The 23,386-nt window shown below is 41.7% G+C and overlaps 1 protein-coding gene across 3 annotated transcripts in view; it reads right to left on the bottom strand.

Annotated features, from left to right (window-relative positions):
- The window catches only part of grinaa (glutamate receptor, ionotropic, N-methyl D-aspartate-associated protein 1a (glutamate binding)), an 88,479-nt gene that overhangs the window by 31,112 nt on the left and 33,981 nt on the right, over nt 1-23,386 (bottom strand). The window contains exon 1 of one of the 3 annotated variants that reach the window (XM_063044636.1): nt 7,156-7,301. The exons of 1 other annotated variant lie outside the window; for it this stretch is intronic. The gene's annotated coding sequence lies outside the window, so the exon portion shown is untranslated. Of the gene's footprint in view, nt 1-6,656; nt 6,742-7,155; nt 7,302-23,386 lie in introns of those variants that run through there. One more of the 3 variants, XM_063044638.1, reaches the window with a different exon arrangement.

Here is a 23,386-nt window from a genome sequence, read left to right as displayed (position 1 = left end):
CAATGTTCTGCTAAGGGAACGAATATTATGTTAGGGAACTGAAGTTGCAGCTCGATGACTTTTGACTTGTTTGGGAAAGTGAAGCAGTGATAGGAGCTACAGGGAGCTGGTCACTCCAAGGCTACAGGAGACTGATAAATGGATGACTGTCAGGAGAGGGAAGGGAGAATGTCAGATAGTGGAGAACACCCTCGTGGCCATCCCCCTTCAGGTTTACAAGTAGATTATGGATGGAACATGAATGTAAGAAAGGACAAGCCAACGACTGGGTACAAATGCAGGCAAAGCCGAGAATTACATTGTACCACAGAGGCAAAATTCAAAAGGGCGAAGAATGTAGGACTTAAGTGCTGTATTTAAATGCACATAGCATTCGGAATAAGGTGGACGAACTCATGGCGCAATTAGAGATTGGTCGGTACGTGGCTGAAAGAAGGCCATAGTTGGGAGTTTAACATCAAAGGATATACTTTGTATCGAAAGGACAGGCAGGAAGGCATAGGCCTTCAGTGTGTGGCTCTGTCGGTAAGAGATGGAATTACATCTTTAGAAAGAGGTGACATAGGTCAGAGAATGTTGAATCTTTGAGGGTGGACAAACTGCAAGGGGAGAAAAACCATTACAGGAGTCATATATAGGCATCAAAATAGTAGCCAAGATGTGAGGTTGAGATTGCAAAGGGAGCTGGGAAAGGCATGTAACAAAGGTAATGACACAATTGTAATGAGGGACCTCAATATGCAAGGGGATTGGGAAAATCAGGTTGGTGTCGGATTGCAAGAGAGGGAATTTGTTGAATGCCTACGAGATGGATTTTTAGAGCAGATTGTGCTTGAGCCTACTTGGGGAAAGACTATCTTAGATTGGCTATTGTGTAATAACCCAGATCTTACTAGGGAGCTTAAGGAACCTTTTGGAGACAGTGATCATAATATGATTGAATTCACAATGCAATTTGAGAGCGAGAAGCACAAGTCACATGTATCACTACTACATTGCAATAAAGGGAAGTACAGAAGCATGAGAGAGGAGTTTGCCCTGGTGGATTGGTGGAAGTTACTGGCGGAGATGACGGCAGAGCAGAGGTGGCTGAAGTTTCTGGGAATAGTTCACAGGACACAGGATAGATACGTCCCACAGAGGAAGAAGTTCTCAAACGGCAGGGGTAGGCAACCATGGCTGACAAAAGAAGTTAAGAACAGCATAAAAGCCAAGGGAAGGGCATATAAGGTAGCAAAAGTGAGTGGGAAGTTGAATGATTGGGAAGCTTTTAAAATCCAACAAAAGACCACTAAAAAAGCTACAAGAATGGAAAAGATAAAATATGAACACAAACTAGCCAATAATATAAAGCAGAATACTACAAGTTCTTTTCAGTTATATGAAGAATAAAAGGAAGGTGAGAGTTGATACTGGACCACTGGAAAACAATGCTGATGAGGTTGTTATGGGGGACAAAGAAATGGCAGATGAACTTAATGGGTACTTTGCACCTGTCTTCACTGTGGAAGACACCAGCAGTGTGCCAGAGGTCCGTAAGTGTCAGGAAGCAGGAGTGAGCGCCTTGACTATTACAAAGGAAATAGTGCTAGGCAAAACTCAAAGGTCTTCAGGTGGATAAGTCACCTGGACCAGATGGACTACATCCCAGAGTCCTGAGAGAGGTTGCTGAAGAGATAGCAGATGCAGTGGTTATGATCTTTCAAGAATCACTTGATTCTGGCATGGTCCCAGAGGACTGGAAGATTGCAAATGTCACTCTACTCCTTAAGAAGAGAAGAAGGCAAAAGAAAGGAAATTATAGCCACTTAGCTGAACGTCAGTGTTTGGGAAAGTGTTGGAGTCTATTATTAAGAATGAGTTTTCAAGGTACTTGGAGACTAATAACAAAATAAGTCAAAGTCAGCATGGTTTCTGTAAAGGGAAATCTTGCCTGACAAATCTGTTAAGAGTTCTTTGAGGAAGTGGATAAAGGAGAGGCAGTGGATGTTATTTACTTGGATTTTCAGAAGGCGTTTGATAAGGTCCCACACATGAGGCTGCTTAACAAGATAAAACCTTATGGTGTTACAGGAAAGATACTGGTATAACGCGCTGTAAGGATTCACTGCTAATGTAATGGCTTCTCTGTAATGTTCACTGCTGAGGTAACAGTTCCTCTGTAGCAGCAATGTTTGGGTTATGACTGGAGATAACAGGACTATCGTTATGCATGTTAGCCAATCAGGATTTTGTTGCTCTGTCTTGTGAATGTGGAAGGAGATTTTTCATGGGCTTTTGCCAGGGAGAGATGAGGAGAGAAGATGTGAATGGAGAGATCTGGTAGACCACTGGATAGGGTGGACTTGGAGCAAGGGTCCAAAGGGCGGTGACGATCAGAAGTCAATGGTGGACAATTGACTTATCAGTGAGCTCCAACTTTGTACACAGAGTGTTTAATAAGATTGGGCCCTTTTTTTCCCTCTTTTTTCCATTCTTTACTAACCATATAGTCAAAGTAAGAATTATAAAGCTTAATCGTTTAATCACATATTGTGTACTGTTTGTTATTTTGGGGTACTGATTTGTAACAGGGGACACATCGCGCAGTATCCACCCAAACGAAATCTCTTAAGTTTGGCCAGGTTGGGGGTTATCACCCCCTATATTAAGCCACTAGCCGAAGCAAGAGTTACACTGACATGGATAGAGGAATGGCTGACAGGCAGGAGGCAGTGAGTGGGAAAAAAAGGGATCTTTTCTGGTTGGTTGCCGGTTACTAGTCGTGTTTCTCAGGGAAACCGCTGCTTTTCACATTGTTTGTCAATGATTTGGATCATGGAATTGATGGCTTTGTGGCAAAGTTTGCGGATGATACGAAGATAGGTGGAGGGGTAGATAGTGCTTAGGAAGCAATCCGATTGAAGAAGGACTTAGACAAATTCATAGAATGGGCAAAAAAATGGCAAATAGAATACAGTGTTGGGAAATGTACGATAATCCGTTTTGGTAAAAGGAACAATAGTGGGGATAATTATCTAAATGGGAAGAAAATCCAAACATCAGAGATGCAGAGGGTCTTAGGAGTCCTCATGTAAGACTTTCAGAAAGTGAATTTACAGGTTGAGTCTGTGGTAAAGAATGCAAATGCAATGTTGGCATTTAGTTCAAGGGGAATATAATATAAAAACCAGGAGATAATGCTGAGCCTCTATAAGACACTAGTCAGAACACACTTTGGAATATTGTCAACAGTTTGGGTCTCATATCTCAGAAAGGATATGTTGTCATTGGAGAGAGTCCAGAAGAGGATCACGGGGATGATTCCGGTAAAGAAGGGGTTAACATGAGGAGTGTTTGGGAGCTTTGGGCCTGTACTCACTGGAATTTAGAAGAATGTGGGGGAGAGGGGATCTCATTGAAACCTACTGAATGTTGAAAGGACTAGATTGGGTGGATGTTGAGAGGATGTTTCCTATGGTGGGGGTATCCAGAACTAGAGGGCACCACCTCAAAATTGAGGGGTGACCGTTTAGAACAGAGGTAAGGAGTTATATTTTTAGTCATAGAATAGTGAATCTATGGAATGCTCTGCCACAGACTGCATGTCCCTGGGTATAGGGTATGGCAAAAAGGCGGGTGTATGGAGTTGAGTGGGATATGGGATCAGCCGTGATGGAATGGTGGAGCAGACTCAATAGGCTGAATGGTATAATTCTGCTCCTATGTCTTATGGTCTCAGGATCTACAGAAAATAAAATACTCAAGAGCATAACTGCAGTTACATAATTAAACATGTTCTTAGCCAGTATATATTCTTTCCCCCCACCAAAAATAGTCATGTCCTCATGACTTTATAAGCCTTTGTAACATTATCAATTACTTATACTCACTAGCACTGGCATTTCTGTTCCCACCCACGTTCTGACAGTATTCAGGGTGGGACTACAGCATTCAAATGAATTACACAGGACCTCCAATCCATTTGTAAACAGAAGTAACATATGTCACCATTGGGACTGACATGTCTGTTTCCCAGATACAGCACGTCAGCCTACCTGGAGGTTTCCTGACTCCCTAAGACCTTCTTATATCAGTTTCAGTTTCTTCAGTCTCAGTCTCTCCTTGTGGCTGTTCCTGTTTACTTGGGGATGCCTCACCCTGCCTATCACTCGTACCTTCCAGTAACTCAGTTCCTTCTACCCCCTGACTGAACTCAGCTTCATCTCCAATTATATTTGTGTCCAGTTCCCCTTCATTGTCTAATATCATGTCTGGCTGTCCAACGGTTGTGCTCCCTACTATATCCAGGTCTGGAATGGCAGATTCAGACATCTCTTCATCGACCCTTGGGAAGTTAGCACAAGACAAGCTACATTCCAGTTTCTTCATCCTCTGGGTCAGGGGGTTCATCTGGTTTCCCTTCAGGTCTTTCCACTGAAATTACACCTATCCTCAGCTTGTTGCCTTCCTTTTCTCATTCCCCTTTGCACAGTTATTTTACTAGATGCAGGTTCCATGTCAGATTCTGGATCAACATGCACTCTGCACCCCAGAAGTAAAAGATGACTTCAATGGAGAATTTTGACAGGACCATTCTTATCTTCATGCTTCAGCCAGAAAATTCAGCAAATTTGGCACCTGGCTCTCCACTACATAAGGCGTAGAAACCCAGTGGTCAGCCAATTTATGCTTCCCAAATTTCTTAATAGAACTCTATCCAGGCATCAGTTGCGAGAACGATACTTTGATCATATCTCTTCCCGTTTCCTTGGTTTTATTTGTTAGCTGAAACTGCAGCTAGTTCTTAAGCTTTTTGCAGTTCTTTCTTCATATCAGAAACATATTGAGATACGTCTTCTGCAGCAAGTCCTCACTGGCAGTTCCAAAGCAAAGATCCAAAGAAACACACGCAAAATGATGGAGGAACTCAGCAGGCCAGGCAGCATCTATGGAAAAGTGTACTGTTGATGTTTCGGGCCGAAACCTTTTCGAAGTTCATTGATAATGACCTTGATGTCAACTTCCCCCAAACAAGACACGATTATCAGAAGAAAAGGATGTGCAATCAACATGTTGCATCTGAGGGTAACATCTCTTCCTGAGGTGTTCCTGACAGTCACTGTCACCTTATTTGCATGGAAAGCCAAAGATTACTGCAGTTCAGATCTCACCAGCACTCCTGCAGGTAAGTGTGACTCTTCTTCCTGATCATCAGGAGCATCCACCAGGATAATTTAGGAGTTCTTGTCACTCCAGCTACTCCTCCAGGATGTAACATGACAGGTTTAGACCAGGTGTACCACACAGTTCCTCATTTATGCTCATCATCCTGATTAGGAGGAACTTGTACCTTCTCAAAAGCAGCTTGAAACACAGAGTAAATCGACAAGGTCTTCAAAAAGTACTCTCCATTTCTCTCCTTACATGCTCCCACAAGCCTCCTCGCAATGGAAGTATTTGCTCCCGACAAGACTGGAAGCTTCTAACTCCTCAAACCATGCCTACTTTGTGTGCAATTGGCTAGCTCACCCTAGATCACGTTTTAACCTTCTAGACCAGCCAATCATGCAGGACCTTGTCAAAAGCTTTGCTGACAATGTCTATTACCCTGCTGAAAATATTCTTGGTAACCTCTTCAACAAAAAGAAAATCAAATTTTTGAGATACTGTACAATTTCCTATTTTGACTCTCTACAATCAGTCCCAATCTTTCCAAATGCAAATGAATCTCTCATATTAAGTATGAGAGTCCTTTGATCTTTAGACTATTTGCCAAATTTTCACCTGAAGTCCTCCCAAATGTTTCCGGAAAAAATATTTGTTACTCAAAGCACCTTGTAAAGCAAAACTCATGCTCTAACAGGATAATTAAGGAACATACAGGAGAGATTATAGAATCTAGAATCTGGAGCAATGGACAAAACTGTGAAGGAACTCAGGCAGCATCTATGGAAGGAAATGGGCCATCACATTTCGCCTCAGGTCTGGAATGAAAGAGGAGATTGCCAGTATAAAGAGGTGGAAGTAAGGCAGGGCAAGAAGTGATGGGTGACAGGCAGACCCAGGTGAGGTGAGGACAGGAGAGAGTAGAAAATGATGCAAGAAGCTGGGAGGTGACGGGGGAAGTGACAAAGGGCTGAAGATGAAATCTGACAGGAGAGGACAGTGGACCATGGAAGAAAAGGAAGGAGGTGAGGAGGGAAACTGGAGGGAGGAATTTGTGGGTGACGGGCAGGTCAAGAGGGCAGGTAGAGGAAAGAGGAGGGGTGATGGGCTGGTGGGATAAGGCAAAACAAGACAGGGGGGAACAGGTAACAGAAGTTACAGCAATTGATGTTCAGGTAATTTGAAGCCTACCAAGGTGAAATAGAAGGAGCTGTTCCTCTAATCTGCATCTAGTCTCAATTTGGCAGTAAAGGAGGCTGTGGATAGACATATCAGTGTGAGAATAGGAAGTGGAATTAAAATAGCTAGCCAGCAGGAGACCTTGCCTGGTGCGACAGACAGAGCGAAGATGCTCAAAGAAGTGATATTCCAATCTGCCTCAGGTCTCACTGACAGAGGTGGCTGCACCAGGAACACTAAATGCAACACCCAGGTAAGTGCTTTAGTAAACATTAATGGAAAGTCAAGGCAGATAAACATTGTATCAAGTAAAAAAAGTAATGACCTACTTGAAATGTACCTCCTCTCTCAGAGTATATGGAAACCAAGTGAAGTAGAATCCAAATATGCCAAACTGCAGTCTATTATTTCAATGAGTCACGTGAATGGATTAAACCAATGGAATAACAGGTCATGTGTAAACAATACAGATCCCTGCTGCAATACAAACATGCTTTATGGTGCATTAGATAAAATTCACTGACTAACACAATGCATCTCACATACATCAAATCTGCAATGGCCAAGAAAGATCACTAACATCTCTACTTCCTCAAGAGGCAAAAGTCCCATCAACCGTCACCAATTTTTAATCAAACCTCCTTCCTGGATGCATCACGGCTAGATATGGCAACCAGTCAGCATGTGACACATGTGACAACAAGAAACTGCAGAGAGTTGTGGACACAGCTCAGCACATCATGGAAATGAGACTCCCCTCCGTGGGACTCGCCTTTCTTCTTGTCGCCTTACTATAAAGCAGCCTACATAAGCAAAGTCCCCACCCACCTGGACAGTCTCTCTTCTCCTCTCCCCCACTGGGCAGAAGTTCCAAAAGCTTGAAAGCATGTATCACCAGGCTCAAGGACAGCTTCTATGCCACCATAAAAAGACTATTAAATGGCGCATCCTGGATTAACGGATGGAGTTTCAACCTCACAATATGCCTGATTATGATCTTGTACTTTATTGGTTTACCTACATTGCACTTTCTCTGTAGCTGTTAAACTTTACTCTGCATTCTGTTATTGTTTTACCTTGTTCTACCTCAATGCACTGTGTAATGATCTGATCTGATGAACAGTATGCAGGACTGTACCTTGCTATTTGTGACAGTAATAAACCAATTCCAAAAAAAATCACTGAATAGTTTCAAAGTCCAACCACTCCCTAACAGAAGCCTTAAGGGAGGGAGGGTAATACCATGTTAAATACCTGCTGATTTGGCAACTTAAAAAGCAGCGCCTAGTTTAAATACAAATAGGATCAGCACAAAAACAAGCCATAATACCATGACTTCCAGTTTGAACTTCAGAAACTTTCAGCCAAAAACTGAGCTGAAAGGGGGAAATATTTAGAAAAATTAACATGCTAAAGATTCCCACGCCCACAAATTCTAACTGTATCCTTGTCACCTACATTATTATTCACCAGTAGCATCATCCCCACATTCTCCAGAAACATTTTGGCTCCTGGCTGGTCTTACCTGATGGCAGGACTGATTCTGCCCATCCAGAACCTTCTGCCCTACCCTAACTTTCAGCATTGAAGGCTCCCTTCCAATTGCTGTCCAAATGAGTTAAGCCATTAGCAAGTATCCTCTTCAAACACAAGCTGAGTCCTTCATCATAAAAGTTCCCACCCCTACCTCTATGACATCACCCAATTCAGTCCATGTGCTGCTGAAAGATACATTATGTCTTTGCCAGTAATTGCTCATTCTAGAGATTTACGAGTCAAGATTGTATAATGTCATTTGCTGTACATAAGCATAATGGAGAACAAAATAATTGTTACTCCAGATCTGATGCAGCACAAAACAAAAACACAAAAGATAAAGAACGCAGTAGTAGTAGTAATAATACTAACAATAAATGCACAAGACAGCTTATAAAGAAACGCTAGGCACAGGAGTGCCTGTACACAAGGTGATTCTGACAGGAAATGATAAAGCAGTGGTGGTTGGGGTGTGGAGGAGTGGGTTAGTGGTGGAGGTGTTGACCAGCCTTACTGCTTGGGGACAGTAACCATTTTTGAGTCTGGTGGTTCCTGGCCTGCATACTATGCAGCTTTCTCCCTAATGGGAATGGGTCAAACATCCATGAGAAGGATGGGTAGGATCCTTCGTGATGTTACTAGCTCTTTTCCAGCACCTTTCTGTATACATCTACATCCTATTGGTGGGCATCATCTCATATTAGTCCCATCTTGGCTCAGAGTCCTCAAAACCTAGGCGATTCAAATGCTCATACACTCAAAGCCTGTCAGCAACTGTGCATCCATCACTTCTTCCAGCAGTACGTTCTAGGTACTCATCATTCCCTGGGTGAAGAAAAGGCATAGAGAGAATTGTGTGAGACCAGAACTAGAGCTGCTGGGTTAAGGGTGAAAGGTGCAATGTTTAAGTGGAACATGATGTGGAATGCGCTGCCAGCAGAAGTGGTGGATGCGGGTTCAGTTGTAGCATTTAACTTTGGATAAGTACGTGGATGGAAGGAAATGGAGGGCTATGGGACTAGGCAGAGAAACAGTTCAGCACAGACTAGATGGGCCTAAGGGTCTGTTTCTGTGCTGTACTGTTCTATTACTCTATGATTCATGTTCTTTTTTAATCTTTTGCCTCACATTAAATCTGTGTTCTCTAATTTTATGTACCTCTGATACGGGGGGGGGGGGGGGAGGTTTCCTTCTGTCTCCATATCTGTATGGCTCATAATTTTATATACCTTAATTATGTCCCCACTTAACCACCTCCACTTCAGGGAGAGCAATCCTAGCTTCCCCAGTCAGAAACATTCTATCCCAGGATGTGTGCTGTAGAGAATAAGAGACTGTAATAAGATGCAGGAGAAAACTCAACAGGTCAGGAAACGAACAGTCAACGTTTCCAATCGAGGTCTCTCAGTTCTTCACTCAGAGGGTGAAGCGAGTGTGGAATGAGCTGCCAGTGGAAGTGGTGGATGCGGGGTCGATTGCAATATTTAAGAAAATTACATGGATGGTCCCAGTGCAGGTAATGGGACTAGACAAAACAAGATTTTGGCATGGATTAGATGGACTGAAGGGCCTATTTCTGTGCTGTAGTGCTCTCTCACTCTAAATTCCTACTCAATCTTGCCTATCTAAACTTAAAGCTATGCTGTCTGATTCTCAATTCCCCAATCCTGGGAAAACAGACTGTGCCCATTCACCCTGTTATTCATACGCTTCATTTTAAGATCTTGTAATATTCCGCTATATTCCCCCACTCACTGAAATTCAGAGAATTAACTGAAATTAAGATCCATGGAAATGAAACCAAAATTACTGTGGTTCAGAAGTCAGCTGAGCTGTGCAAGTTGGATGTTGATAAGACACGTGTCAAACTGGCAAAATGTGATTAGAGGCATCCCAAAAAGATCTGTAATCGCTGGAGCTGTAAATATGTTCATTAACCAACTGGTGAGTGGATAAATAGCCAGATATCTAAGCCATTCACCCATCGAGTCTGCTCCACCATGGATCATGGATGATTTATAATCCCTCTCATCCCAATTCTCCAGCCTTCTCTCTGTAACCTTTGACTAATCAAGAGCTTATCAACCTCCACTTTTAAAATAACCAATGACTTGGCCTCCACAGCTGACAGTGGCAAGGAATTCAACAGATTCACCACAGGTTCGGCTATACAGTACTCGGATTAAATGTTCTATGTTGGTTACTGCACTCTCAGAAGGATATGGTTCCACCAGTGAGTGCAGAGGAGACTCATTGGGATGTTGCCTTCAGTCTGAGGAAAGACTGGATTGGCAGGGCTTGGTTTTTCCCCCCCTTAACTGAAGTGAAGGAGGCTGAGGAATAACGCAAAATAAAGAGGGCACAGATTTAAGGTAAAAGGCAATTTGAGAAAGTCGCAGAATATTAATAGGTCAAATGGCAAACTAAATTTCAACATAAGACAATAAGATATAGGAGCAGAATTAGGCCATCCAATGGCTGATCCATTTTCCCTTTCAAAGCCAATCTGCTTTATGGATCGTCCACATTGACCCAAAGGAATAGAACAAATATTTTTAAATAGTGAAAAAGCTACAGTGACTACCCACAGAGACTTTGTGCCCAATTAAGGATCATGGAAAGGTTGAGTGAGCTAGAGTTTTTCTCTTTTAAGGAAAATAAGAGGTGACTTGAGAGTGGCAATAAGGGTCTGAAGCTAGCCCCTCCCCTGCCTCTGGCCCAGGCAGCCTAATCTTTGCAATCTGGCCAGGCGATTAAATTGGCCAAACCTCAGGTCGATCCTTGCTCTTGGACCTGGGTCCTGCTGGCTATCAAACTGGAAGAGCCCAGGACCAGAGGTGAGGGAAGGGCCAGCTTCAGCTCACTATTCCGTGAGGTTTATTCGTTTCTGGCCTGAAGTGAGGCTGTCACCTGCAACTAACAGGCTCCTAGATCAGCTGTAGCCATGACTGGTTTTGTGGCTGTGGACTCACTTTTGTGAACTTCAATTGTGAATGTAACTTTCTTACTTTTACTGTTTGCACGATTTGTTTTTTTCTGCACATGAGCGTTTGATAGTTTTCTTTTAAGTGGGTTGTATCAGGTTTCTTTGCTTTGTGACTGCTTGAAGGAGACGAATCTCAAGGTTATACATAATACACATACTTTGAAAATAAATATACTTGGAATTTTGAGGAGATATTGATAAGAGGGCAGCCAGCACCCTTTTCCCAGGGCAAAAATATTTAAGGTGATTGGAGGAAAGTACAGAGGGTATGTCAGAGATAGTTTTTTTTAAAAACACAGATAGTGATGTGCATGGAACACACTGCCATGGTGGTGGTAGAGGCAGATACGTTGAGAATATTTAAGAGACTTGTACATAGGTATGGTGCAGTGGACACTGAGGGGGCACCAAATAGAGATCTAAGATTATTGGCTCATGATGAAAGAAAAATGGAGAGCAATGTGGGAGGGAAGACTGATCTCGGAGTAGGTTAAATGGTCGTCACAACATGATGGGCCAAAGGGCCTGTGCTATGCTGTTCTGTTCTACTTGTTCCTACAAATGGCTGCACCAGTTCTATGTCTAAAAATTACGCAAGATGTTAAAATGGAATGTCACGTACAGCACAAAGCACACAAGATAGCAAGCATAAATCTGAATCAGAATCATGTTTAATATCACCTGCATATGTCATGAAATTTGTTAAATTTGCAGCAGTAGTACAATGCAACACCTGATAAATATAGGGAAAAAACTGAATTACAGCGAGTACATACCTGTACATTAAGTAATTAAATTAAGTAGTGCAAAAACTGGTATCACAACCACACAATAAAACAGTCTAACAATTGCCTGAAGTTTAAAAATAATGGAATATTTCTGGGTGTGGTTGAGAGACTCACTAAATGATATTGTTACAAATCATGTTCCTCATAAATTTATTGAGGGCCATATGTGTTCTCCTTGGTTTTCAGTGAAATTAAAACATCTCTGTAGAAAGAGAAATTTTACATCCGTGCCAAAAAAAGTGGTACAAGACTGGATTGGGACAAATTGACCAGAGTGCAAAAGCAAGTCGACCGTACCATTAGGAATGCTTATAAACCACGTGTTTCTTCAATTCTTCGGCGGGGGGTGGGGAGGAACATGCTAAGGATTTTTGGAGATATGTGAAATCCAGACGGACAGACAACACTGGTGTCCAGATGCTAAAGGTGAACAACTGTCTGATCACTGAGGACCAGGAGAAAGCAGAAGCTCTTGCAAACCAATTGCAGAATGTTTTTACCCGGGAAGATACGGAACCTTCATCTTTTCCTGATCTACTGCCCAGCCCGTATACTGATATGCCTCCTACCGAAATTGAGATTGGGGGTGTCAAAAAGTTACTGCTCAACATCAATACGACAAAAGCTATTGGGCCAGACCAGATTCAGAATCAAGCCCTTAAGATCGCAGCTGAAGAACTAGCTCCTGTTCTGCATTTTATCTTCCAGCAGTCACTCGGCTCAGGTGATCTTCCCCTGGACTGGAGAAAGACAAACATCACTCCTCTCTTTAAGAAGGGTTCAACCACCAACCCAGCAAATCATCATCCTATTTCTTTAACAAGCACCTGCTGTAAACTCTTCGAGCATATAACTGACAGCAATCTGATGAGGTACCTTAGCAGACACAATATTCTTGCTGACAACCAGCATGCTTTTAGGAAGCATAGATCATGCGAGTCTCAGCTTAGCCTGACAATAAATGACTGGCTAAGAATTTTGATAACAATGTCATCAATGGTTTAGGAGTGCTCGACTTCTCCAAAACATTTGATGTTATTCTCCACCAAAGATTACTTAGGAAACTCAACTTCTACGGTGTTCACTTCAATACTAAAAGGTGGATTTCCAGTTTCTTGACAAAATGTCTTCAAAGTGTGTTCGTGAATGGAAAAAGTTCTAAATGGCATCCAGTGTTAAGTGGTACACCCCAGGGCACAGTGCTGGGCCCACATTTGTTTTTGCTTTACATTAATGACATCCACGAAAAAGTCACAAGCACAACCAGACTTTTTGCTGATGGTTGTTTGATATATCGGCCAATTAAGTCAGCTGATGATGAAGGTGCTCTCCCAAAAGATTTGATAATATGGTCAAGTGGTCACAACAATGGAGCATGCAGTTCAATCCTTCCAAATGTGAAACCATGTAAAACATCATATAAAATCCTGAGTGTCACCCTTGAAGAAACCAAACCGATCAAGTACCTTGGTATTAAAATCCAGAATGATCTATGCTGGAATAGTCAGGCGCATCATGCAACAGTGAATGCTTGTCCCAGGTATGTCATCCCGCCCAACAGCATCCAAATCGGTATACTTGTTGTTGAGGGGAATGGCCACAGGGGAACCCTGCCCGTCCTTTCCCCTTCCCTCACCTGACGGTAACCCAATTACCTGTGCGCTGCTCCTTTAGTATAACTACCTCCCTAAAGCTACTATCTATAAACACCTCATCCTCCTGAATGATCCGGAGGTCATCCAGTTCCTGCTCCAGTTCCCTAACGCGGTTTGTTAGGAGCTGCAGCTGGATGCACTTCTTGCAGGTGTTGTTGTCAGGAACACCGGAGGTCTCCCTGACTTCCCACATCCTGCGACAGGAGCATTCCAACATCCTGCCTGAAATTCCCTCTGCTCTAAACAAACAAAACAAAACTTACCGGAACCTGTCCTCACCTCTGCCTGTTCACGTCCAAGCCTGTTGAGCCAAAGCCGTCCCACTCTGCTCCCTCTCACTCCGCTGGCCGCTCTATATGGTCGTCTTTTTTTTAAACCTTTGGCACTCTTACGTCACGCGCCAGCTCAGTCTAGCTTCTTTTCCCCAAGCAGGGTTTAAAAAAGACTTCTCTTCGAGATTCCTTTACTCCTTCACTCTCAGCCTCTTGCTCCAATTTAAAAAACACCGCTGAAAATTCCACTCCTTTTTAAACCTTTGGCGCTCTGCGTCACACTCCTGCACGGTCTAACTTCTTTTCCCCGAGCAGTGTTAAAAAAAAATGACTTCTCTCCGAGATTGCTTTACTCCTTCACTCTTAGCCTCTTGCTCCAATTTAAAAATAACCTGGTTCTGGTGACGTCATCACTCAGAATGGCAACTTAAGTCAATGGCTCCTCTGGGAAAATGCATATTTTGCCTCGTTAATCCATCAAATACAAGATCCTTTGAAAATATCTGAATTGATAAGGGGGGCAAGAATGGAGATAAAAAACAGCATCAATGCGGAGCCTATGGAAGAGAGAGGTACAACGAGCAGCTCTCCTACACATGCGCGAGGTCTGACGCTGGGCCTCATTCAGGCAAAGCGGCAAATATGATAAAGATTCTGGAAGGGATAAGGGAAGTCCAAAAAGATATAAAACAGCAACTCAATGATATAAAGTCAGAGCTTGCCAACGTCAATCAGAAAATAGCGTTGGCAGAGACTTGAATTAAGAAGGTGGAAGATTGCGTGCAAAAAGTGGAACAGATACTAAGTAAGACGATAAAAATATTAAATCAACAGGAAAGTAAATTGCTTGACCAGAAGGGAAGATCGCGACGGAAAAATATCAGGATTTATAATGTTCCCGAAGGAGCGGAGGGATTGTCGATGATGGAGTTTGTAGAAAAGCTGCTGCGGGAAGTGCTGGAGATTCCCCCGACCATGGAGATTTAAATTGAGAGGGTGCATCGTTCGCTCGTTCCAAGGCCTCCCGGAGACAGAAAAAGTAAGCCATGTTCAATAATACTAAGATTCCTTCGATTCAAGAGCAAGGCAGAGATTCTACAGAGGACCTGGAATAAGAAGAGGGTGTTATGGAATGGGAAGTTAATGTACTTCGATCAAGATTACCCTCCGGCAATCCTACAGAAACGGAAGGAATATTTCGAAGCGAAACGATTATTAAAGCAAGAAAACATTAAATTCCAAACCTCGTACCCTGCTAAACTGAGGGTATTTTACGAAGAAGGGATACAACTATATCAGACGGTGGAAGAGGCGACTATAGACATGAAGAACAGAGGGTTGCCCATTAGCGTGGTCAAACCAAGGGAAAGTCTGGCTGAGCAGTTATCCTGATCTACTTGGGAAATGGTAAGAGAACCAAGAAAGCAGGGGACGGGAGGAGGACAAGAGAAGAATATTAGGGAGAGCCTGTGAGTTCTCCGAGGACAGCCCTCACCTCCTCCAGAAGAGCCATAAGGTTTGGCTAACTTTAAAAGTGTTGATAAATTAAACGGAGGCAAAAAATAGACAGTGATATACCTATCTCAAGAAATACGTATTATAATGTGGATTTTATATTACTCAATTTTTTTTTAATCCATTCATTCACTCCTTTTTCCCCACCTAAATGAGAATATATACATGGGAGGAATACCCAGGAAAATCATTTCAGCGTAATGGACATAGATTTTTTGTTTTACTTACTTTTACAGGTACTGCAGCAGGGGCCTTCAGCTCACAAGTAGGAGGGGCTATCCCCCACGGCTAGACGTTTCTTCTAGCTCAACCCAGGGTCATCTAGAGACCCCAGCCTTGGAATTACACCTTCATTACCTTTTTTTTAATTATTCGAGTTTCTTGGCTCTTATTTCTTCAGGGAGTAGATTGATTAAGTTATATTCTGCAAATTTCAATGATATACTAACAGATAAATACACGTGGCAAAGGACAAAGTAAAATTCATTTCTTTTAATCTCAATGGGCTGTTGAATCCAGTCAAGCTCAGTAAAATTCTACCAAAAATGAAAAAAGAACAAACCCATGTAGTGTATTTACAGGAAACTCACTTAAGTGATAATGAGCACGGAAAATTAAAGAGAATGCTTTTCACTAATTTGTTTTTCTCCTCATATAAATCAGGACAGAGAAGAGGAGTTGCTATTCTCATCTCAAGCAAGCTAAATTTTGAAAAAGTATTCGAAATGGGAGATAAGGAGGGTAGATATATTCTGGTAAGGGGGAATATAGACGGAAATCCAGTTACTTTATTGAATATATACGCACCCCAAGGAAGTGATATTAGTTTCTTCCAGAAAATTACTAATTTTATGGTAATAGAAACAGAAGGTCACTTGATATGTGGGGGAGACTTAAATTTACAATTACAACCAAAGTTCGACTCTTCCAATAGAAAAACTTATGAAACAAAGTCCTTACCTAAGAAAGTTAACACTCTTTTTGAGGATATTGGTCTGATTGATATATGGAGGGACCTTTTCCCTGACAGAAGGGATTACACTGATTATTCTGCCCCTCATTCCATATTATATAACCATATAACAATTACAGCACAGAAACAGGCCATCTCAGCCCTTCTAGTCCATGCCGAACTCCTATTCTCACCTAGTCCCACCGACCTACACTCGGTCCATAACCTCCATTCCCTTCCTGTCCATACATTTATCCAATTTAACTTTAAACGACAACATCGAATATACAAGAATAGACTATTTCATAACATTTGGAAAAGATAAAGACAAAATAATCACCTGTGGAATTGGGACAATAGATGTAAGTGACCATGCACCTATATATTTATCTGTTGATTTTGACCTACAACCAAAAAATACTATTTGGAAACTAAATTCAAGTCTACTCAATGATCCCTATTTTAAGGAACAAATTAAAAAAAGAAATTGCTGTTTACTTAGAATTCAATGATAATGGAGAGGTTTCACCTCCCATTCTTGGGATACTCTGGAGGCTGTCTTACGAGGGAAAATTATAGCAATATCTTCATATAAGAAAAAAAAAGGAATAGAACATTAGAGGAATTACAAAATAAGCTGAAGGAACTCGAAAAAAATCACAAATTGAGTTTGGCACAGGATACACTCAAGGAAATTTTAAAAATTAGGAATGAAATTAATAGTTTAACTACACAAGAAATTCAAAAAAATTTAATGTTTCTGAAACAGAGACACTATGAAAGTGGATCTAAATCTATGAAAATACTGGCGTGGAAACTGAAAACAAAAGGTAGCAGAAAATACAATTCATAGGATTAGGGATCCAAGAACAAAAGTAATAAAAAATAAGCTAAGTGAAATTCAAGAAGCTTTTGAAATGTTTTACTAAATTCTATATTCCAAAGTTCCAGGGGGAAGCATAACCCGGACTGACACCTTCCTGAATTCTCTAGAGTTACCCACTTTAAGCAAAGAACAAAATAGAACGATGACTGCTGACATAACTGAAGCGGAATTAAAAACTACCATCAGTAGGCTTAAATTAAGCAAGTCACTAGGATCAGATGGATATATGGCAGAGTGGTACAAGGAGTTTAGAAATGAGTTAATCCCTGTTTTACTCCCCACACTGAACTGGGCTCTAAGAAAGGCACAAATGCCACCCAGCTGGAAGGAGACGATAATCTCAGCTATACCGAAAGAAGGCAAGGATAAAATGGAATGTGGGTCATTTAGACCAATATCTGTTCTTAATGTGGATTATAGAATATTTACCTCCATCATGGCCAAACGATTAGAAGAGTTTCTACCCACACTGATACATAATGCTCAGACAGCTTTTATACAACAACGCCAAACACAAGACAATATACGAAGGACACTTCACATTATGGATCATATACAAAAAAAATAAAATTGAAGCAATAGTGATAAGTGTGGATGCTGAAAAGGCATTTGATTTGGTTAATTGGAATTTTCTTTACAGAGTTTTACATAGATTAGGTCTACATGACACAATTATTAAAACTATACAGGCACTATATGACAACCCTACTGCCAGGATTAAAATCAATGGATATTTATCTAATAGTTTTACCCTAGAAAGGGGCACGAGACAAGGTTGTGCATGGTCACTGCTACTCTTCGCATTATATCTGGAACCATCCGCTCAATACATCAGACAAAATGAAGATATCAGGGGAATTACTACTAAAGGGACAGAGCATAAATTGGCCTATTACACTTTTGACATTTTGATCAATCTAGGGCAATCAACATACTCTTCACCTAAATTGATGCACTCCTTTGAACAATATAGCCAATTATCAGGATTCAAGATCAACATCGATAAAACCCAACTACTTTCATATAACTATAGCCCACCAAGAGAAATTGAAAGTAGATATCCTTGGGCATGGCAAACAGAGTCCGTCAAATATTTGGGCATCATTATGCCAAAAGATTTGGCAAAATTATCAGAATGCAATTATCAGCCTATATATAAAAAAAATTAAGGAAGATATAACAAGATGGAACCCAATTCCTTTTCTTGGTCTCAGTTCAAGGATTGAATCTATTAAAATGAATATACTGCCCAGACTACTGTATCTCATTCAGATCCTACCAACAGAGATTAACCAAAATCAATTCAATGAATAGAACAAGATGCTATCAATTTATATATGGCAAGGTAAAAGGCCTAGGGTTCGTCTCAAAACTTTGCAATTAGCCAAGGAAAAGGGGGGATGGGGCCTACCCTATCTTAGAGATTATTATTTTGCAGCACAGTTGAGAGCTGTGATATGCTGGTGCAACCCACCATATGGCGCTCAATGGAAAAACATTGAGGAGAGGATACTTTCCATCCCCATACAGGCAATTTTGGCCAATAACAACCGACAAAGTTACATAAATACTATTGATAACCCGTGGGTGAAATGGACTCTTAAAATATGGAAAACCATTATAAAAGAATATAAACTAGAGAGAGACATTGCAATTCTTAAATGGTGTGCACATGACTGGGATTTTACACCAGATAAACTGGATGCTAGATTTAAGGACTGGACAGCTAAAGGAACAACACTGTTCAGTTTTGAAATGCTTGAAGAGAAACACTTATTAGAAAAACAAGACTTTTACCGGTATTTACAGATGCGACAGTATGTTAATAGAACGGTTAAAAGTGTAACCAAGGCAAGTACATGTCTGATAGAGCTATTTAGAAAAGCATATAATTCAGACAACAGTAGTAGAATCATTTCAAGCGTGTGTAAGGGTTTGTCAAATCTTAAAACACATTCGACTTCATACATTAAAACAAAATGGGAGAAGGAAGGTGGAATAATAATATCTGAGGAAGACTGGACAATAATATGGAGGTATCAATGGATGTGTACCAGTTCACAAAAATGGAATGAGTTTGGGTGGAAAAACCTGATAAGATATTTTATTACACCCTCTCAGAAATCCCATTATGATAGTAACCTCCCTGTTTGCTGGAGAAATTGTGGAAATCAAAATGCAAACCATTATCATATTTTCTGTGAATACCCCGTAATCAAAGACTACTGATACATAATGCCCTACAAGACATCTTTAAATGTGAAATACCCTTAGAGAGTAAGACCATATATTTTGGGTATATACCTCAAGAATGGTTGAAAAGAGATAAATATTTAATGAAAGTACTGCTGGTGGCTGGTAAAAAGACCCTTACCAGGAAATGGTTATCACAGGAGAGCCCAATTTTAAACGCATGGATGGAAATTACAATGGACATTTACAAAATGGAGAAGATAACAGCATCTGTTAATCATAAATTGGAACAATTTTATTTATACTGGGAAAAGTGGTTTCACTACATAACACCTCATAGGCCTGATTTTATTCTCACAAGACAATGAGTATGTCGTAAAAAAAATCACTCCCTACTCTGTACATAGTTTTCTTCTTTTGATTGTTCTTTCTTTCCTCACCTTTCTATAAGTGTATACCTCGGATTAGATTAGATTATTAGATTATGAGGACACGCAGTCCTCTTTTATTGCCATTTACTAATGCATGCATTAAGAAACAATACAATATTTCTCCGGTGTGATATCACAGAAACACAGGACAGACCAAGACTGAAAAACTAACAAAAACCACATAATTATAACATATAGTTACAACAGTGCAACAATACCATAACTTGATGAAGAACAGGCCATGATCACAGTAAAAAAGTTCAAAGTCTCTCGAAAGTCCCACATCTCATGCAGACGGGAGAAGGAAGAAAACTTTTCCTTCTCCCGTCTGCGTGAGATAAATATTATGCACAGATCTTCGACAAATATTATATGATATATATGTACAGTATCTGAAATACATCTTATAGAAATGTTTGTTTGATGATGAAATTCAATTAAAAAATTAATTACAAAAAACAATTTTTTAAAAACCTATGAAGAGAGACTGAGTCGCCTGGGACTATGCTCTCTGGAATTCAGAATGAGAAGGGATCTTATACAAAATTTTGAAAGGGATAGACAAGATAGAAGTAGGAAAGTTGTTTCCATTGGTAGGTGAGACTAGAACTAGGGGACATTGCCTCAAGATTCAGGGGAGATGATTTAGGACGGAGATGATGAGAAACTTTTTCCCAGAGAGTAGTGAATCTGTGGAATTCTCTGCCCAGGGAAGCAGTTGAGGCTTCTTCACTAAATATTTAAGATACAGTTAGATAGATTTTTACATAGTAGGGGAATTAAGGGTTATGGGGAAAAGGCAGGTAGATGGAGCTGAGTTTACAGACAGACCAGCCATGATCTTATTGAATGGCGGGGCAGGCTTGACGGGCCGGATGGCCTACTCCTGCTCCTATTTCTTTTACTCTTAACCAAATTTTCGGTAATTCTCATGGCTCATGGGGAGGGGAGGGAGGAAGGGAGGAAGGGAGGAAGGGAGGAAGGGAGGAAGGGAGGAAGGGAGGAAGGGAGGAAGGGAGGAAGGGAGGAAGGGAGGAAGGGAGGAAGGGAGGAAGGACTTTATTAATCCCAAGGGAAATTGGGTTTCGTTACAGCCGCACCAACCAAGAATAGAGCGTAAATATAGCAATACAAAAACCACAAACAATCAAACAACAAATGCAAACTATGCCAGATGGAAAATAAGTCCAGGACCAGTCTATTGGCTCAGGGTGTCTGAACCTCCAAGGGAGGAGCTGCACGTTCGATGGCCACAGGCAGGAATGACCTCCCGCGCCGCCCAGTGTTGTATCTCAGTGGAATGTGGCCGAAGTCCAACAGTAAAAAGTTCAATATCCGGTCTACAAACACGTCCCTCGATCGTAATATGACCCGGATTGCACCATCTGTTGTTAACCAGAACAGTAAGCACCCAACTCCTTTACGCTTACCGCTCTCAGTGCACTTCCAGTCAGCCCGAACGGTCTGGAAGCCATCCATGGAGAAGTTTTGATCGGGAATGTCCTCGTGCAGCCCCGTTCCAGTGAAGCACATAACACTGAACTCCCGAAATGTTCTCTGACGCCTGGCTAGCACTGTGAACTCATCCATTTTATTACCCACCGAACTCCTCTTCTCCATAAGTCTCTTGTTGTCTCGACCCGGTCCTCTCTCCTCGACTTTGTGATTCCCCTCTGCATCCTCTGTGTGTTTCCCTCCGGATTTCAGCAGGGGTGTCCGCCGCTCTGCTCGCTAAATCGGCCGGCATTAGCACAAAAAGTTGGTCCCTGGAATACACAAAGCGACCTTGCTTCTATCCCGCATGTCTGGATGTAACTATTTCCAGCGCTAAAAACCCAAATAAAACTCTCTCTACCAGCATGTTAGACAGGGTGCAGCTTCGACGTATTACCGTGAGAAAAAAATACAAAAAAATAACGTAAATTAAAAAGTAAGAAGAAAGTAAGAATAGATCAGAACGGCTGTTCCAGGCTGCATGCGCGACCGGCGCATACGCAACTTATTCCTGCAATATCTTTAAATTTTCAGAATTCACTGGTAAAACTTAAGTATGTTAAATATTAATAAGCATAATATTCAACAGTGCAGAACATCAGCTAGACTGGTACCAAAGTCCGATGAGTGACAGATTACTCTTTTATTCTGATGGTTATTTAGTGGAGAAATAAAATTATCCACTTTGGTACGAAGAATGAGACTGAACAATGACCAAGCACGTAACACTGGTGTAACACCGCTCCAGTAACCCAGGTTTAAACCTCAGGAGCTGGCCCAATGAAATTTCCTGCACAGCTGGTCTTTCTTCATACGCTCCCATTTCCTCCTACATTCCAAAGATGTGCTGGCCATTATAAATTACTCCTGTGTGGCTGGGGTCGACCATGGATGTTGCATCTTAGCTGTCTACGTATACACAAGCCAGGGCAGTACAATATGAAAAGCGAGCTGTTTTCCCATGTAGCAGGCTCCCCCTCTCCATGCAGCTGATGAATCCAAAGAAACAGCAGAGACTGATACAGGTTGGCACCAGTGGCATCGCAGGAATTGCCAGTACGTACTGCATTGTACACAACATAGGACTGCCATAGGGACTCCAGGTCCGAATTTTTCCTCAGGATTTATTCCCAAAACTTTCCCCATGAGTGGGTATAGCCACAAGACAGCAGAGGTTCGAAATCAGTTCTTCTGCTGGATGAGCTACCAAGCACGGCTGACGAGCCCCATCTGCCAGAGTAACTGACTTGAAGGCACCAGTAGTAACCTGCCTTTGCCCCTTCTCCTGTCAGTAGAAACAGTTCCGCCAGGCTTAGTAGCTAAGCTGCACGTGATGGCCAAGAGCTGGACTTGCTCGTCAGAGGTTATTTTGAGACACATGACGTTGGGATATTTAATAGGTTGTGGGAGCTTATCAACACTATGCCCCACCCCCACCGACTTTGACAACCTTAAAGAACCCCCAGGGTAGGTTGGTTTTAGCAGAACTAGGAGGAAGTTAACATAAGAACAGGTTAATGGAAAGGAGAGGGCAGGGGCAAAATGAAACTAATGCAGAAACTCCAAGAATCAGTTTCAACTCGATAAAATGAATGGCCTCCCCTCTCACAGAAAACTTGACAATAGGGATATAGAAACATAGAAAAACTACAGCACAATTACAGGCCCTTCAGCCCAAAACCTGTGCAAACATGTCCTTACCTTAGAAATTACCAAGGGTTACCCATAGCCCTCTATTTTTCATAGTCATAGCCATACTTTATTGATCCCAAGGAAAACTGGGTTTCATTACAGTTGCATCAACCAAGAATAAAGTATAAATATAGCAATATAAAACCATAAATAATTAAATAATAATATGTTAATTATGCCAGGAAATAAGTCCAGGATCAGCCTATTGGCTCAGGGTGTCTGACCCTCCAAGCGAGGAGTTGTAAAGTTTGATGGCCACAGGCAGGAATGACTTCCTATGACACTCAGTGTTGCATCTTGGTGGAATGAGTCTCTGGCTGAATGCACTCCTGTGCCCACCCAGTACATTATGTAGTGGATGGGAGACCTTGTCCAAGATGGCATGCAACTTAGCATCCTCTTTTCAGACACCACCGTCAGAGAGTCCAGTTCCATCCCCACAACATCACTGGCCTTTCTGAGCTCCATGTACCTGTCCAGAAGTCTCTTAAAAGACCCTATCAAATTCACCTCCACCACCATTGCTGGCAGCCCATTCCACACACTCATCACTCTCTGCATAAAAAACTTACCACTGACATCTCCTCTGTACCTACTTCCAAGCACCTTAAAAACTGTGTCCTCTCGCGCAAGCCATTTCAGCCCTGGGAAAAAGCCTC

The sequence above is a fragment of the Mobula hypostoma genome, chromosome 3 (genome assembly GCF_963921235.1).
Source record: "Mobula hypostoma chromosome 3, sMobHyp1.1, whole genome shotgun sequence".
Classification (NCBI taxonomy): Eukaryota; Metazoa; Chordata; class Chondrichthyes; order Myliobatiformes; family Myliobatidae; genus Mobula; species Mobula hypostoma.
This window is presented reverse-complemented; position numbering and strand designations above follow the sequence as displayed.